Here is a 15792-nt window from a genome sequence, read left to right on the forward strand (position 1 = left end):
TCCCATTACTACTGTTGAATTCCAAGCAGTAATGCCCACGAGTCATTTTCAGTTTGGGTTCACATTAACTGTTACATCCAGAGACAGCACAATGGTTTCATCTGAATGCCCATGACAAACAATAAACAGAAGCTGTGTGGAGCAGATCCTGGAGAGACCAGGAGCCTGTCAGGGAACGAGAACTAATTAGAAATATCTCCCATGGGCTGCGGAGTAGGGAGTGAGAGCACAGGGCTGTGCATTCTGATGTGTTCAGTCATTCCATCTGGCATTGAAAAGCTCCATCTTCCCCATCCCCCACCCCTTTTACATATGACTTAGCAGGGGTGATTTTGGTTTATTACTTCTTAGGGTATCCAAGTTAAATATTTAAAAATCCGATTGTATTGAAGTGCTTTCTTCTTTACATGACCCACATTTTCTACATCCATTAAGGCACAGCAAATAAATTAATATAGGCATCTTACAGAAACTGCTAGTAGAAGTGTAAGCCCTCTCTAGACTTCACAGTCTTTTAAGGATACATGTCATAAAATGCATGTCTCACCAATTTTTGTGCTAGAGATCACTAATTTCCAATTTGCTTGCCTCTTACTAAACAAATCCAGTGTTAAATGTACTACATAACCCATATTCACTTTCACAGATACAAATTTCCTAACTTAAAGAAGACTTGCTAAGGCTTCAAAAAGAACATAAGTTGTTTGTACTAAGAATTTTACTGTTTAACTCACTAACTAGAATTGTACAATATGATTATATAAATCTATGGCTTTTAGAGACTCCCATATGTAATTTTCCTTCCTTTTTAAAATAAAGGAGGTTCTAGATATTGGTTGATAACAGACATCATTTTTCCTCTTGTCATTTGGATATATTAGTTGTACAAGATGAGATTTTATTGTGATAGTATTCAATGTAGCCCCAAAAACCTTGACTCTCTATCACTCTCCCTAAACCACCACCACTATTGTAAAAACAGTTTCAACAGGCTTCATAATATATTCTCTTTTCATACATACAAACTACACCCTCTTAGGCTATTTTATTTTCCTGTCATCTTTTTTGTCAATGTGTATTAATTGCACCAAAAAGTTTTATCCTATTTCAGAAGTTCATATCTTATAACTCACTTTCTCTGTTGCTTTCTCTTTCCCTATCTCCAGCATCCATTGACCAACAACTTTCACTGAAATTCCTTAGACTTGTCTTCATATATAGTTGTACTCTATTTCGAAATACTTCACCCTCCATCTTTCCTTTCCCCTTTTATGTTTATAAGGGACTTGTACCAATATCTAAGAAGGCTATGTCTTCTAATATCTATTGGGAAACAAACATTTGCAATTGTTTCCTCTGAAGTGTCTTTTAAAAAATGTATGTAAAATGGGGCTGGGAGTTTGGCCTAGTGGTAGAGTGCTTGCCTAGGATGCATGAAGATAAGAGTTTGATTCCTCAGAACTACATACATAGAAAGAGGCGGTGTGGCTCAAGTGGTAGAGCTCTAACCTTTAGAAAGCCCAAGGACAGTGCTCAGGCCCTGAGTTCAATCCCCAGTACTGGCGAAAAAACCAAAATGTAAGTAAGTACAGCCCTGAGGCAACCTTCGGTATAATTAATACATACCATACACACACACACACACACACACACACATGGGAGTGTGCGACAGAAAAGTAAATAGTTTGTTGGAGGGTTGGATATTAGTGAAAGTGGGAGTGGAGAAAATAGAAAGGTTGAATATGGTCCAAGTACTTCATTTGCATACATCAAATTAGAACTGTGAAACTGGTTAAAATTGTTTTAAGAAGGCAGGGGAGGACAGACAAGGGAGAGAGACAGAGGGAGTGAGATTGATGGGGTAATTTGTGAATGTATGGAAATGTCATAATGAACACTTCCTTGTACAATTAATGCTTGCTAATAAAAAATCTTTTAAAGAAGTATTGTACATGTTTGATATGAGACAGCATGAAAGCATACATTTTAGTCAGATTATAAAACTAATGTTTGATTTATTGTGTCCAGAGAAAGCATAACAGTTTTTCCCTAACCCAGTCTCTTAAGCATAATTTAAGAGAATGAAATTCTCAGAACTATTCCATAGTCATGAGTCAATCACAGTTAGAGCACTCTATGTCTAATATTTGCATACTGATTCTTGCTTTTTAAAAATGTTGGTTCTGGGAACCAGCGTTCCCTGTTTTCAAGTGATAGTGTTTTCCTTAAGAGTGTTGCTTTTCTCAAGTACTCAAGTGAAGACACATGAAATAAGAGACAGCACAAGGCACATGCAGCCTCAGGAGAGCATTCCTTTTAATTGCATTGATCTTCCTTCATAAGGTTAAATACAATTGTTCCCTAAGTAATATATCATTTTTATTGAGGTTAATGTTGAGTCAAGATCTAATTTCAGCAGCTTTTTAAAGTTATTTGAACTGCTTCCCCCAGCCACATGGTGGTACTTACTGCTTGCTCACTTGAACTCACACTGTCTGACTCTGCTCACTTATGAGTTGCATATGCCTTTTTCTGTTTTGTGCTAGCACTGAGGCTTGAACTCAGGACCAGGGTGCTCTTAGCTTTTTTTTTTCTTTTTCTCAAGACTGGCACTCTACAACTTCAGCTCTAGTTCTACTTCTGGCGTTTTGCTAGTTAATCAGAGAAAAGAGTATCATGAATTTTCTGCCCAGACTAACTTTGAACCATCATCTTTAGATTTCAGCTAGGATTACAAATGTAAGCCACCAGTGTTCAGTCAATTTGCATAAATTTTAAATAAATATTGTGATTTAAAATAAGGAACATATACTACTTTAGAAGTCTCCATTTTTCACTACGTAAAATCTGGTAACATAAAAACTTGTTTTTGTTTTGCAAGTTTGAAATACAGGGCCTCACTTTTTTTTTTCTGGCTTGCTGGAATATTTGCTGGTTGAGCCCTAAGCAGTCAGAAAGAAAAAAAAAGCTACCTAGCTAGGCAGGTGGCTCACGCCTGTAATCCTAGCTACTCAGTAGGCTGAGATCTGAGGATCACGGTTCAAAGACAGACCGGGCACTAAAGAACATGAGACTCTTATCTCCAATTAATGACTAGAAAATTGGAAGTGGGGCTGTGGCTCAAGGCATGGTAGCCTTGAGCTGAAGACCTCAAGGACAGCACCCAGGCCCAGAGTTCAAGTCCCATGACAAAAAAGAGAAAACACCTGAAAAGACCACACCTAAGTTTCCTAGCAAACATTTCCAATCAAGGCCAGCTTTCCTGTCACACTCACAAATGCGCCATCTGTACTCACCCCAACACACACACACACACATACACACACATACACACACACACACACACACACACATACACACACACACACACACACAATTCAAGGCATTTTAGCTGAGACCCTAACATTATGATGGAGACAAGTCATCCATCTTTACTATGCTCTGTCTGAATGCATCACTCAAAGACTCCATGCACACAACAAATAAGAGTTTTATGCCTCTATGTTTTGAAGTTTGTATTTACAGAAATGGAATTAAGTTGATGTTTGAAAAAGGGATGCTTCTATAATAAAACTTAAAACATATATCATTGATTTTAGGACCAGATAGCTAGGAGAGGAAGGCTAATGGGCTCTGAAGACTATGCTGTGTTGAGGGAAATTGAGAGAAATGTTATAGGTACTTTGAAGAAAGAAAAATGTTTTAGGAACTCATGTTCCACTGGTGTTAGTGGACAGTTTCATGATACTGTCACTTGTCCTACTGTAAAAAATAGGAGACATATCTCATTAATTCAGTGGTCAAAAGAAGGAGATTTCTTTCTCAATTTTTTTCTTTTATATGCTACAGATTATGTTGACATGCTACATATATGTCCTACTGGGTAATACCTTCAGGCCCTAAGGGGAAAAAGATTTCTGTGCAGAATATTGACAATATCTCCTGGTTTCATTTCTCTGCCAATAATAAAATGTGAGAAAGCAACATGCTAAGAAACAGTGCTTAGACAGAATAAATCAGGCACAGGAAAGCTTTCCTAGGGAGCAAAGGGTTCTTAAAGTAAGAGAGGGCATCAAGGAAAAGATCGAATCCTAAATGCTGTCAGTAACATGAACTCTTAAAGGAAAGACAGCCAAGATTTTCATGTCACAAAATTGTAAGGTGGGGCCTCACAGATGCTTTTCAAGCAAACAAATGTATTTTTTCCCCCCGATCTTCAGGCTATATGCTTTAGTGGCTCATACAGATGAACAAACTTAAAGAGTCTTAAGGAAACCACTCTACAGCAGCCTCAAAGGAAACCCAACAGAAAGACTTCCTAGCAGAGATTTCTACTTATATCTAATGGAATGTCTTATCAATGGACACAAAGTAGCAACAAGTCATATCATCTTGTAATCAAACCGGATGAAACAGTATGAGGAAAAGGGAGCCTTTGAGCCTTTGAACTTCTATGGATAGGAAACAAAATTAAGTACTTCTCAGATGCCAAAATGAGTATTTCTCTAGAAAGGATGACATAGGAGGTAGAACCAGGACCTCAGAGGGTGGAGCCTAGAGGCACAGTGAATGGTTTCTAGGAAGGTCTCCATCAAGGAACTCACAGGAGGCCTGGCTGGTTTCAGAATTGCTTTGGACCAGTGACTGCCATGTGCTTTCTGGCCCCTATCTTTTTAATCATGAGTATCTTTCGCAGCCATCTATGCCTGTCTCACTTCAGGAGGTTGTACAGGGAGGCAGATAACTTGTCCCTTTTGTTTACAGGCTTTTACATTCTATCTAATAAACTATACCCCAAGAATATTATCCATGTCTGGATCATGCTGATTTTTTTGTGTGTGTGCCAGTCCTGGGGCTTGAACTCAGGGCTTGAGCACTGGCCTTGGGCTTTTCTCAAGGTTAGTGCTCTACCACTTCTGGCTTTTCTATGTATGTAGTATTGAGGAATTGAACCCAGATCTTCATGCATGGTAGAGAAGCACTTTACCACCAGGCCAAACTCACAGCCCCTCATGTTTGATATAATAAAAGACTTGTGTGTTCTTGGAAGAGTAGTACATTTGGTATATGGGTAGAAGTTAAATGCCTATGGTTAACTCTTGCAAAATGTTGTAATCTCAAAGAGCAGCCTATAATCTCAGCAACAGCAGAAGTGAAGGTAAGAGATCTATAGTCTGAGGCTAGGGGAAAAACATGAGATCTTACCTGAAAAATAAAACAAAATAAATGAAATGAATGAATGAATAAATAAATAAAAGGCTAAGGTGTGATTTAAGTGGTAGAATATCTATCTACCTGAGTTCAAAACCCCAGTACTTCAGGGTGGGAGTGGGGGGGTTAAAGTAATGTTTTGGGATTTTTCCCTACTAAAAAACAAATTCATTTGATCTATTAGCCTTCTGAACCATAAGAAGAAAAATGGTAGCGGACTAAAGACTTAGTGGTTGTACCAGGTGGCATGACGGAGGCAGGGCAATGGAAGAATGTCTCTGCATGGAGGCCAGGGCTTGCATAGTTTGAGCTTCCCACCAATGAATGTCAAGGCAGAGAGCATCAGTTTTTGCACAGCTCACCATGTCTGCGGCAGCAAATGGAGTGGGCTCTTCGTGGCTAAAGTTTCCTTTATTATGAAACCACTGAAGTCAGGTGCAAGGTCATGATGCCCCACACCTAGAACATTTCTATCAAGTCCGCTTAATATTGAATGAAAGTTTCGAGGAAGACAGTCAGACATTTTTAAATCACTTCCTTTTCCTTTCCAAAAAGAACCAAGATTGAAATGGGAGGGAAAACCAGAAAGCTTGCAAGCAAGCAGTTTTGAAGATCAGCTTGGTGCATGTGCCTTCCCAATGATCAGAAAGCTATGCTAACTAAGAAGGTAAAGAGTTTACTACGTTGGAAGCAACATTAAACAAAGTAAAAACAAAGACAGGATAAGATACTCTGTGACCAGGGAAGGGAGGACAACTAGGACAGTGGTGGCATCATAAGGAAACTCAGGTTCCTGTTGGAAAGTAGAGCATGTAAGATTTTCTGCAGGCCTTGGGGTGGTGCAGGGAGGAGTGCCTGCATCCCAGACATCCAAATCCAGACAGGTGGATCTAAAAAAGGCCTCAGAGTCAGGCTACAAATGCATAACAGGCAACATACAGCACCCAGGATCTTGGACTGTATACAGAGAGCTATGCAAGAGCCACTAAAGAATTTTCAGCAAGTGGGAAATGAGATTATAAAGATGGCTGAGCACTGACTCTTGCATGAGCTGGACCCAATATGGTTTGAACAGATGTTAAGAATTCTTTTTTTCTGTCCTGCAGGTAAGTTTAGGTAGGTTTCACAGCTTCCTTGATCACTCTAAAATAATAAAAACCTCCAGTTAGTGCAATAATCTCCAAATCCCAAAGCCAATTGCTCCTTCACTTTCTCAGCTGAGCCCAGCCTGAAGCTTGGGAAGCTGTAGACAACAGATGAAAGTTCTGGGATGTAGCACAGTGACAGAGTGCATGCCTGGCAGGAGCAAGGCCCTAGGTTTGAGACCCAGCATCCCCTCTCCCCCAATAAGATAAACAGAATGAAGCTAGGATGTGACTTTCCTTAAGCCTCCCTCTTGTTTCTCAGTTACTAATTACTACTGCATATGTGCTAAAGAGAGGTGGTAGAAATAAGCTCTTACTTGACTTATAATATTAGTATTTTAAGGGGCCCTTTGAGCTTAACCACAACTAAGGGAAAGTCTCATTTTAACCTACTTTAATCCAGTTCTACATGTAATTCTCATTTAATCCTCTCAAGCCCTTGTGAAATAGGGCACCTATTTGCAGATGACAAGATGGAAGTGCAGAAAAGTCAAACATGGAAAATATCACAGGATAACATTTTCCTTCTAAAAAAAGCACCCTCTGGCAGCACTGTGGAAAATAAATATTGGGTGTTAGATCGAAGGCAGGATATCAGCTAACATGGTAATGTGACAGATAATGACTGTGTAGTAATTTCCCAGAGTGTGGAACCGAGTGACAGAAAACAGACTTGTATGCACTCATAATGGAGGTAGGGCCATGCTCCCTCTGAAGATTTTAGGGCACTTTGGTTAGCTGCTGATGTTCCTTGGCTTGTAGCAGCCTCAGTCTAGTTTCTGCCTTCATCATCATCTGGCCTTTTCTCTGTGTGCATGTGCGTCTTTGTGTTAAGTCTACCTCCTATAAAGAGACTTAGGGTCCACCCTGTTTCTGTGTGACTCAATTTGCAAACATTCTATTTCCACATAAGATAACGTTCATAAGTACCCATGGTTAGGATCCCAGCTTAAGAGCACATAAGCCATGACACAGGGCAAGAATAATTCAGGCAAAGTGGTTGGGGGATGAGGAAAAAGACAGTAAAATTTCAAAACAAATCAGTTGTACTTAATGATAGTCAAGAGGCTTGAAAAGCCTAAAATAATTTGTAAGCTCTGGGAAAGAACATCCAACAGGAGAGAAAAGAAGAAGAAAAAAAAGCAAGAAGTCACTTGGAGTGAGAAAATGAGTATTTGATGCCTTGTGGGCCACCTAAGCGAAGTCTTCCATTCAGAAACAAATTTAGGGTAGAGATAGAGATTTAGGAAAGACACTGAGTAATAAGGGCTGTGAACCGTGAGGCAGACAGAGGAAGGAGGGGAAAATCCTTGGTGCACATAGCCATTTCATGGATCCTAGAGAAAGAACTGCCTGTGAAACTAACAATGAGAGGTGGAGAGAGCCAAAAAGAAGATGGAAGCAAAAAAGTGGCAAAGAACATTATCTCCAGGAGAAAAGGAGGGGCTGACAATCAGTAGAAGGAATGAGATTGTTGGCTGGACTTGGGAATTCTGAGGCCACTGACAAAACCAGGAGTCAGGGTGGAATAAACTGAGGAGACAAGGGAATGTTGCCAGTCCCACGAGAAGGGTGTCCATGAAGGAAAGCAGTTACTTGAGAACTATGGGTTAAAATAATAGTCGTAAACTGATGTGAGAGCAAAGGGCATTTTTCCTTGCTTTGTTTGGTACTATATATTTTGATGTTGAGAGAATAGTCAGTAGATAGGAAAGATAAAATTCTGGAATGATGTAGCAAGCTCCCTGGGAAGGTAGGTGGGGTTGGGAATAGGGCCTGATAGGAAGAGAGATAGATTTTTCCACAATAAAGGGGAAAGAAACTGGGATCCATGTCTGGTAAATTTAGAAGGATGAGGCAGAAGCTGAGAGAAGTTCTTACATTATAGCCTCTCTTGTCTTGGCATAGCAACAATAAATTTAACACTGTCAAGAAATATTTTTCTTCTTTTATGCCAGTGATAGATTCTTTAATATTTTATCATTTGAGATTAAATTTATTTTTACTATCATCTGTAAAAACATGAAAGACTATATAAATCACTTTAGTATGATCCTGAAATTCATCACTCAGAAATTTTTTTCCAAGACATTTGCTTCTGTCTTTCTGGCTGGTGTGAATTACTGTTACTACTGTTAGACACCAGGATTTAAAGTCTAGGGGCGGGGGGTTCATTCATAGGTTCCTAAAAGGGATGAATCTGGGCTAGGAATCTTTTTATTCTGTTACTGTTTCTTACAAGCACTGGTTTTGTTTCTCATAAAATAACTTAATGATATGTCCCCACTAGAGATTTTTGGAAAAGTGGATTGTCTTGCTCCAAATTTTTTATCAACAAACTAGACAAAGATATTAAATACTACAAGAGTTAGAGAATATAAAAGATACCAAAATTGTGATGTCATTGTACTAATGGTGATAAATAATAGTCCAAATGACCAAAAGGGATGAGAGTCAAGTTCCACAGTTAGTGTTGAGAATAATCAGTTGCAGAATGGATGCTTGACATGCTTAAAGAAGAGCCAGGAAAGGGGTCACAGGTAGTACTTATTATAAAATTCATTATAACATTATACTAAGTCAAATAGCAAGATATTGGTGCAGGCAAGAAGAGAGAAATCATGTATTGGAAAAGAACCCAGAAAAACTTTATATTTAGAACTGTGATACAGTAGTCCTTAGCCATGGAGACATGTTCTAAAGCCTTTAGTGACCACTGAGATTGAGAATGCAGAGAGTTCTGATATATCTCTCTCAGTTTAATATCCAAATTAGGTTCAGTGGGAGGTTAAATAATAGAGTAATTATAATACTACTACTATGTAAGTTGTATACTCGATAAAGTTGTATGTGTGATTTCTCTTAAAATACCTCACTGTATTATTCTCATCTTCTTTCTTTTTTTAGTTTTCTATCAATACTGGGGCTTGAATTCAGGGCATGGGTGTTGCCCCAGGGTCAATTTTTGCTCAAAGGTAGCACTTTACTGCTCCGGCCACAATGCCACTTCTGCCTTTTTCTGAATAGTTTACTGTACATAAAAGTCTCATGAACTGTCCTGTCCAGGCTTACTTTAAACTCAGCCCTCAGATCTCAGCCTCCTGAATAGCTAGGATTGCAGGAGTGTGCTACTGGCACTCAGCTTCATCTTTCTTCTTTGGTGAAGATGATGTAGTGCCTATGTGAAGAGATGAAATGAGGTAACTGATGTCAGCGTTGAGATATAGCTTTAGACTAATATGTAGGGATTACTTGAACACCAGCACTGCTATACCATGACAGCTAATTAGCTGACCTAGTTGGTTACTAACTAGCAGACTCAGTGTAAACAGTGTGGGTTTGCTAAACAGAGATAACTCATTTCCTGGACAGTATAGGATTTCACCATACTGTGTAAAACATTTACATTGCTTATTTTTGGATTTTTTCCCCATTTATTTTAATATTCATTTGCTGGGTTTGAACTTAGGATCTTATACGTATTATAGAAGATACACATAAATGATGTTGACAAACCTTTCTTTTTAGTTATTTTATCAGGTAGGGTCTTGGACTTTTACCAGGCCAGAGAAGACCACAGTCCTCTTATCTGTGCCTCCCATATAGATAGGATGTCAGATGTATTCCACCATGCTCAGGTTACTGACTTTTTGCTCAGGCTGGCCTCAAATACAGAACCAAATCCAGGTCAAATTTTGATCATCCCAACCTGTATCTTCTGAGATAGATATATATAATCCTGGGATTATTGACATGAGTCATTGTATTCAGCTTCCTTTTAATAATATTGAACCACAGTTGTCTGTGGGTATCTGAAATCTCAAAAACAATGCCATGGATAAGGGGAACAACTATCCATAACTGAATTAGTATTACATATAAACAAGTAAACTTTTCAATAAGTGAGACGGTTTGTTATTTAGATTTAAAATAGACATATATCCTTACTTTATGCCATTCATAAAAATCAACTCCAGATTATTTCAGTGTGAAAAATAAGTTTATTTTTTGAGTATTATAAAAGAGGTGTTCTTTATTTGACATATGGACAGATGTCTTAAATAAAACAAAAAGTCCTACAAACTACTATGAAAAAGACTGACGAACCTGACTATACTACAATTTTAAAAAAGTATGATTACCAGGGCTAGGAGTTTGGCCTAGTGGTAGAGTGCTTGCCTAGCATGCATGAAGACCCAGGTTCGATTCCTTGGTACCACATGCATAGAAAAGAGCTGGAAGTGGTGCTGAGGCTCAAGTGGTAGAGCTCTAGCCTTGAAAAAGTCCAAGGACAGTGCTCAGGCCCTGAGCTCAAGCCCAGGACTGACAAAAAAAAAAGTATGATTACCAAAGGCTTCCTGAAAATGGGAAATACAAAGTACAAACTAGAAGACATGTGCAATATATTAACATGGCAAGTTCATATGCGTAATATGTAAATGAATCCAATAATCAATAAGAAAAAATTTCCAATTCAGTAGAAAAAGGCTTGGAGGCATTGCTCACAGGAAAGATATAAGAACAACCAATAAACAAATGAAATGATGTCTGGCCTCATTAGTAATTGAGAAAAAAAACTAATTAATATCACAGTAAGGTATCATTTTATTCCCATTAGATTTGAAAAAAATTAGTCTTACAATATTAAGCATAGCAAAGAATGCAAAACTGTAGACCTCTTATTGACTGCTGATGGCGGTGCATGTTGATAACATGACACTGAAAAACGGCCTGACATTTCTAGCAAAGATGAGCAAGTGCACGCAATGTGTATCTTCAAGAATCTGTCTTAGAGAAACTCTTAACATGTGACTAGCAGGGGAGGTGCAAGAATCTTCATGAATAAGTTTAAAGGCACAGAACTAGAAACATTTATCATCAGGGAAACAAAAAAATTGAAATAGGGAAAATAAATAGACTATGGCAATATGCAGGATTATGGATGGGGACATAATGTGTAATGAAAGAGACAAACGAGGTATGGGTACTCCCGGTCCTCTTGAAGGACATTGGAAGGTCATTTTTTCACAGGAGCACACTGAGGTGGAGAATGGCTGCTTGAACCTTTTCAGATAGAAAGTGACCCTGAATGTATGACATTATAAAACAGACAAAGCTGTCTGCAAATGTAGGAAGAGTTGTTTTTGGAAAGACAGAGGTTAGGAAGTGAGGACTAATGTAGCCCAGAGAGCCCCTGGCTTTATTCAAATATTTGCAGAGCATCTTAGAAAGTACGATGTCTTATGAGAGAGTGAAAAAAATCAAGTCACTAAGTGGCTGGGAACCATCTGCTAGTCAAGTTCCTTCCACTCCCAAGACTCATCGACAGTGACAACGCTTATCAATTAAATTAATGAATTATTCTTTGCCGGTACTGAAGTTTCAGCAAGGACTCCCTCTCATCATTCTTTGCTTTGTGATGAATATTAACTGTGACTTAGGACTGGGGAAAATCTTTCAACCTCCTGTCCGAGTTGTTGTACAAGAGTCAACATGGTGCCCTTACAGGCTGGCTTTCTGGCCTCTGTAGCTGAGGCCATGTAAGCTCCTGTTTGAAAAGTGAGGCTGCTGACTCTGTGAATAATAGAAATTGACTTCAAAGCAGTATAAGCAATGCGGACAAGGTGGACTTTAAATTTTAAGAGCACTAGTTCACAACGTTCAAGGGCAGAAAACCATCAACTGAGATGGAATCCACTCTGGGAAAGTGCAGCTGCTCTCAATTTCTTCCCATCCTTTATCTCAGAATCTCTCCATCTCTGTGACCATGTGGTCTTTTTATACTTTTAGTGAGCCTATTAACTTCACTTTTTTTTTTCCTATTCAGTGAACATTCTTGGCTTTTCTACATAGAGTTCTGCCTCACAGGTCTGTGTGCAATCTCAGAGCCATTTCTAAAGGTCTATTTTGACTGAGAGTCTCAATTAGCTAAGCTTGTTCACTTTGACTTTGCAAGGCCAGTGCCAGAAATGTGATAGGAATTCGGTCTCCAGGATTTTCTAGATGGGTAGAAGGAATGCAATGACTAATAAACCAACAACTCCCTAGCTCACAGAACTGTCATATATAGTACATAGCTCACAGATATCCAGTTTATATTTGCATCACCACTGCCTGTTCTCTCGTGTTTCTAAGCCTCAATTTTGTTGTTTTGTTTTGTTTTTTGGTTCCAGAACTAAAGATTGAACTCAAGACTTCACACTCTCTGTTAGCTTTTTTGCTCCAGTCTAATGCTCTACTACTTGAGCCATACCTCCACTTTAGATTTGTTACTGATTAATTGGAGATGGAAGTCTTTTAGCTTTTTCAGCCTGGGCTTCCTTCAAATCTAAATCCTCAGATCTCAGTCTCTTGTGTAGCTACTCTTACAGGCATGAACTACCAGGACCTAGCTTCAGTTCTTTCTTATGTGAATTAATAAACAGTATTGTTCAACTCCTTTGTTTTGTGTAGACAGTTAAGTTAATATATGTGAAAAGCCTTTTCCAACTTAAAGCAAAATATAAACTTGAGTTACTTGATGCTATTCAAATAACTATTGGTATTTACAGCAGGAGTAGCTTGGTATAGATAGCTTTAATCTTCCACTCCCTTTACTGAGGCATCCATTGCTTTGTTACCTTTTTTGTTTTTGCTTTTACTTTTTTTTTATTATTTATTGTAATGTATAGAGGGGTTACAGTTACATTCACCAGGTAGTAGATGCATTACTTCTCACACATTGATATGCCTTCTCATGTTTTTGTCCCCATTTTCCTCCTCCCACCCCCTCCCGACGCTTTGTTACCTTTGTAGATTTAGCAAGTTCTAGGTGACAGAGACACATTGTCCGCCTTACTTGCTGACCAACCCCTAGTAAAAGAAAATTGGAATTAGTTCAATTTCTTAAAAAAAAAAATTGGCCCAATTTTCTTTGTCCTTACAGAGAGAGCAAAATCAATGGATAAAATGAAAGTTTAGCCTGGTCTTCCATATGGTCAAATAGGCTTACTCTGTTGATTCAGGTTCTTTCACTCACATCAGCCACCAGCTGACAAGCAATTGATTGCGTCTGCACAACTGTTTTGCTTTTTCAGCTCCCTTAATGACTAAATTGGACCAATAGTAACTTATAAGTCACTTCTTATTTAGCCATTATCTATAGATAAGCAATGATGGGGCTAGAGATTGTTAATTCAGCTTTAAGTGTTAGACATAGTCCCTGATCAGCTCTGTAGGTAGTGGGGTGCTGCTTGTTTAATTGATACCAATGCATAGTAAAAGACAGAGGCCAAACAGGCCTTCAAACCAATAAGACTATTGAGTAAAATAAAGAACCATGGACATATCTATGTTGTATATTTTTGCTGTGCTTACTAAATTTAGGAGGATATTTTTAATTGGCATGACTGAAAATAATGCATGTGCATACATAGATTTTAATAGTTTTTACTTATCTTAATGTCATGAAAAACAAAAGTAGCCTTTTTTTTTTTTTTTTTTACCAGTCCTGGGGCTTGAACTCAGGGCCTGGACACTAACCTTGTACACTATTTTTTTGCTCAAGGCTAACGTTCTGGTACTTGAGGCACAGAACCACTTCCAGCTTTCTGTGTGTGTGTGTGTGTGTGTACTGAGGAATCAAACCCAGGGCTTTGTGCATGATAGGTAAACACTCTACCATTAGGCTAGGCTCCTGGTTCAAGTAGCCATTTTTGAACAGCAGTCTTTCTAGAAAATATACCATACATCTCAAGTGATTAAAAACAAAAACAAAAACCCCAAATCACACCCCCCTCCCCACACTGAATTCCTATGCCTAGAATCCTAGCTATTCAGGAGGATCTGAGGACTATGGCTCAAAGCCAGCCCAGGTAGAGAAGTCTGGGACACTTTTATCTCTCATAAACTACCAAAACAGTAAAAAGTTGGAAGCAGAGATGTGACCAAGTGATACGGTGTGAGCCTTGAGCAAAAAAGAAATTCGGGAATAGCATCTTGGCCCTGAGTTCAAGCACCAGGATTGGCACACATATAAAAGCAAACTAACAATGACAAGAACAACAAAAATCCCACCAAAGCCCTAAATAAAAACAGCGGATACCTTGGGCATTGAAAGTCTTCTCTCAAGGTCTTTGTCAAGTATAATGTTGTAGCACTGTTTGTACAGATGCCTGACTTCCTTGTTGAGCACACTGATCACAAATTTGAACTTTTTCTGGACCTGCATTCTTATTTCATGGATGTAGTTAATGTAGAAGCATTGTTTGTAGCACTGTGACTCATGTTGTCCTTGACTCTGTGCAATAGAGCAGAGGTGGGCCTGTCCTGGGATTTACGTGCTGAGATCAGGTCCTGACTTGCTCACATCTGCGTGACCTTGGGAAAGTTACTTGACTTTCACACTCCATTTTATTCATGTACTATGGTTTGAGTATAGGATTCCCAGGGTGGGCGTATTGGAGCTTCCACACGGTGAGACATTGGGAAATGCTTGAAATGTGCACTGAAAGGGGCTGTGGGAGTGAGTTGATTAGTCTCCCACTCTGATCCCTGGTTTGTGATGATAGTGGATTTCTTGGCATCCCACTCATCGAGATGCACTCTATATCCTGGCCAGAGGCCGAAAGCATCAAAGTGTGAAGATCCTTAGCCTGAGGAACTGTGATCCTTTAGGCCTATCTTTGTTTGTAGGTTAATTGCCATGGGTATTTCATAGCTGAAATCTAATACAGTGAGCCTAATATAACTTATCTAATATACTTTACTTAGACTATGAATATGATTATATGATAGACTGATTATTATAGTACTTAGCAGAGAGTAATTCCCAAATACATGTTAATTTAAATTAGTTAAAATGGCAAATTTTGTTACTGTAATCTGACTTTGTTACCTGGTATATTGTATATACGTTTGTTTATTTGAAATAGGAAAGGAAAGGGGGAAAAACAAGATGCTTTGGAGGGGATGGAGGGAGGAAAATGGGGACAAAACCAAAGGAATATCAATGTGTAAGAAGTAATGCACCTACTATCTGGCAAATGTAACTATAACCTCTCTATATGTTATCCCTACAATAAAAAATAAAATTAATAAAAAGAACAACAAAAAAGGTTGACTTAGGTATGACTATGTTATGGACTTATACAGTGGTGGTGAGGTGATTTGAAGGCCATGTAAATTACATTCAGGCCATCATAAGATCCTCATCTGTATCATAAACTTCTAAGGCCGCTATCCTTGAGCCAAAATTAATATTTTTTTTAAAAAAATTCAGTAATATCAGAGACCTACTATAAATTCAATGTATCTTTACTAAGTACTCCATTTTTAAAAAATAACAGTTAAAACTACAAGGATTTAAGATGCATTTTCTAAGATACAGAATTAATTTGTGTCAAGTAATGCAAGGCTAGCCCACATACTTGAGTATTTCAAATTTAATCTTATATAG

The sequence above is a fragment of the Megascapheus bottae genome, chromosome 5 (assembly GCF_031878675.1).
Source record: "Megascapheus bottae isolate mThoBot1 chromosome 5, mThoBot2.hap1, whole genome shotgun sequence".
Taxonomy (NCBI): Eukaryota; Metazoa; Chordata; class Mammalia; order Rodentia; family Geomyidae; genus Megascapheus; species Megascapheus bottae.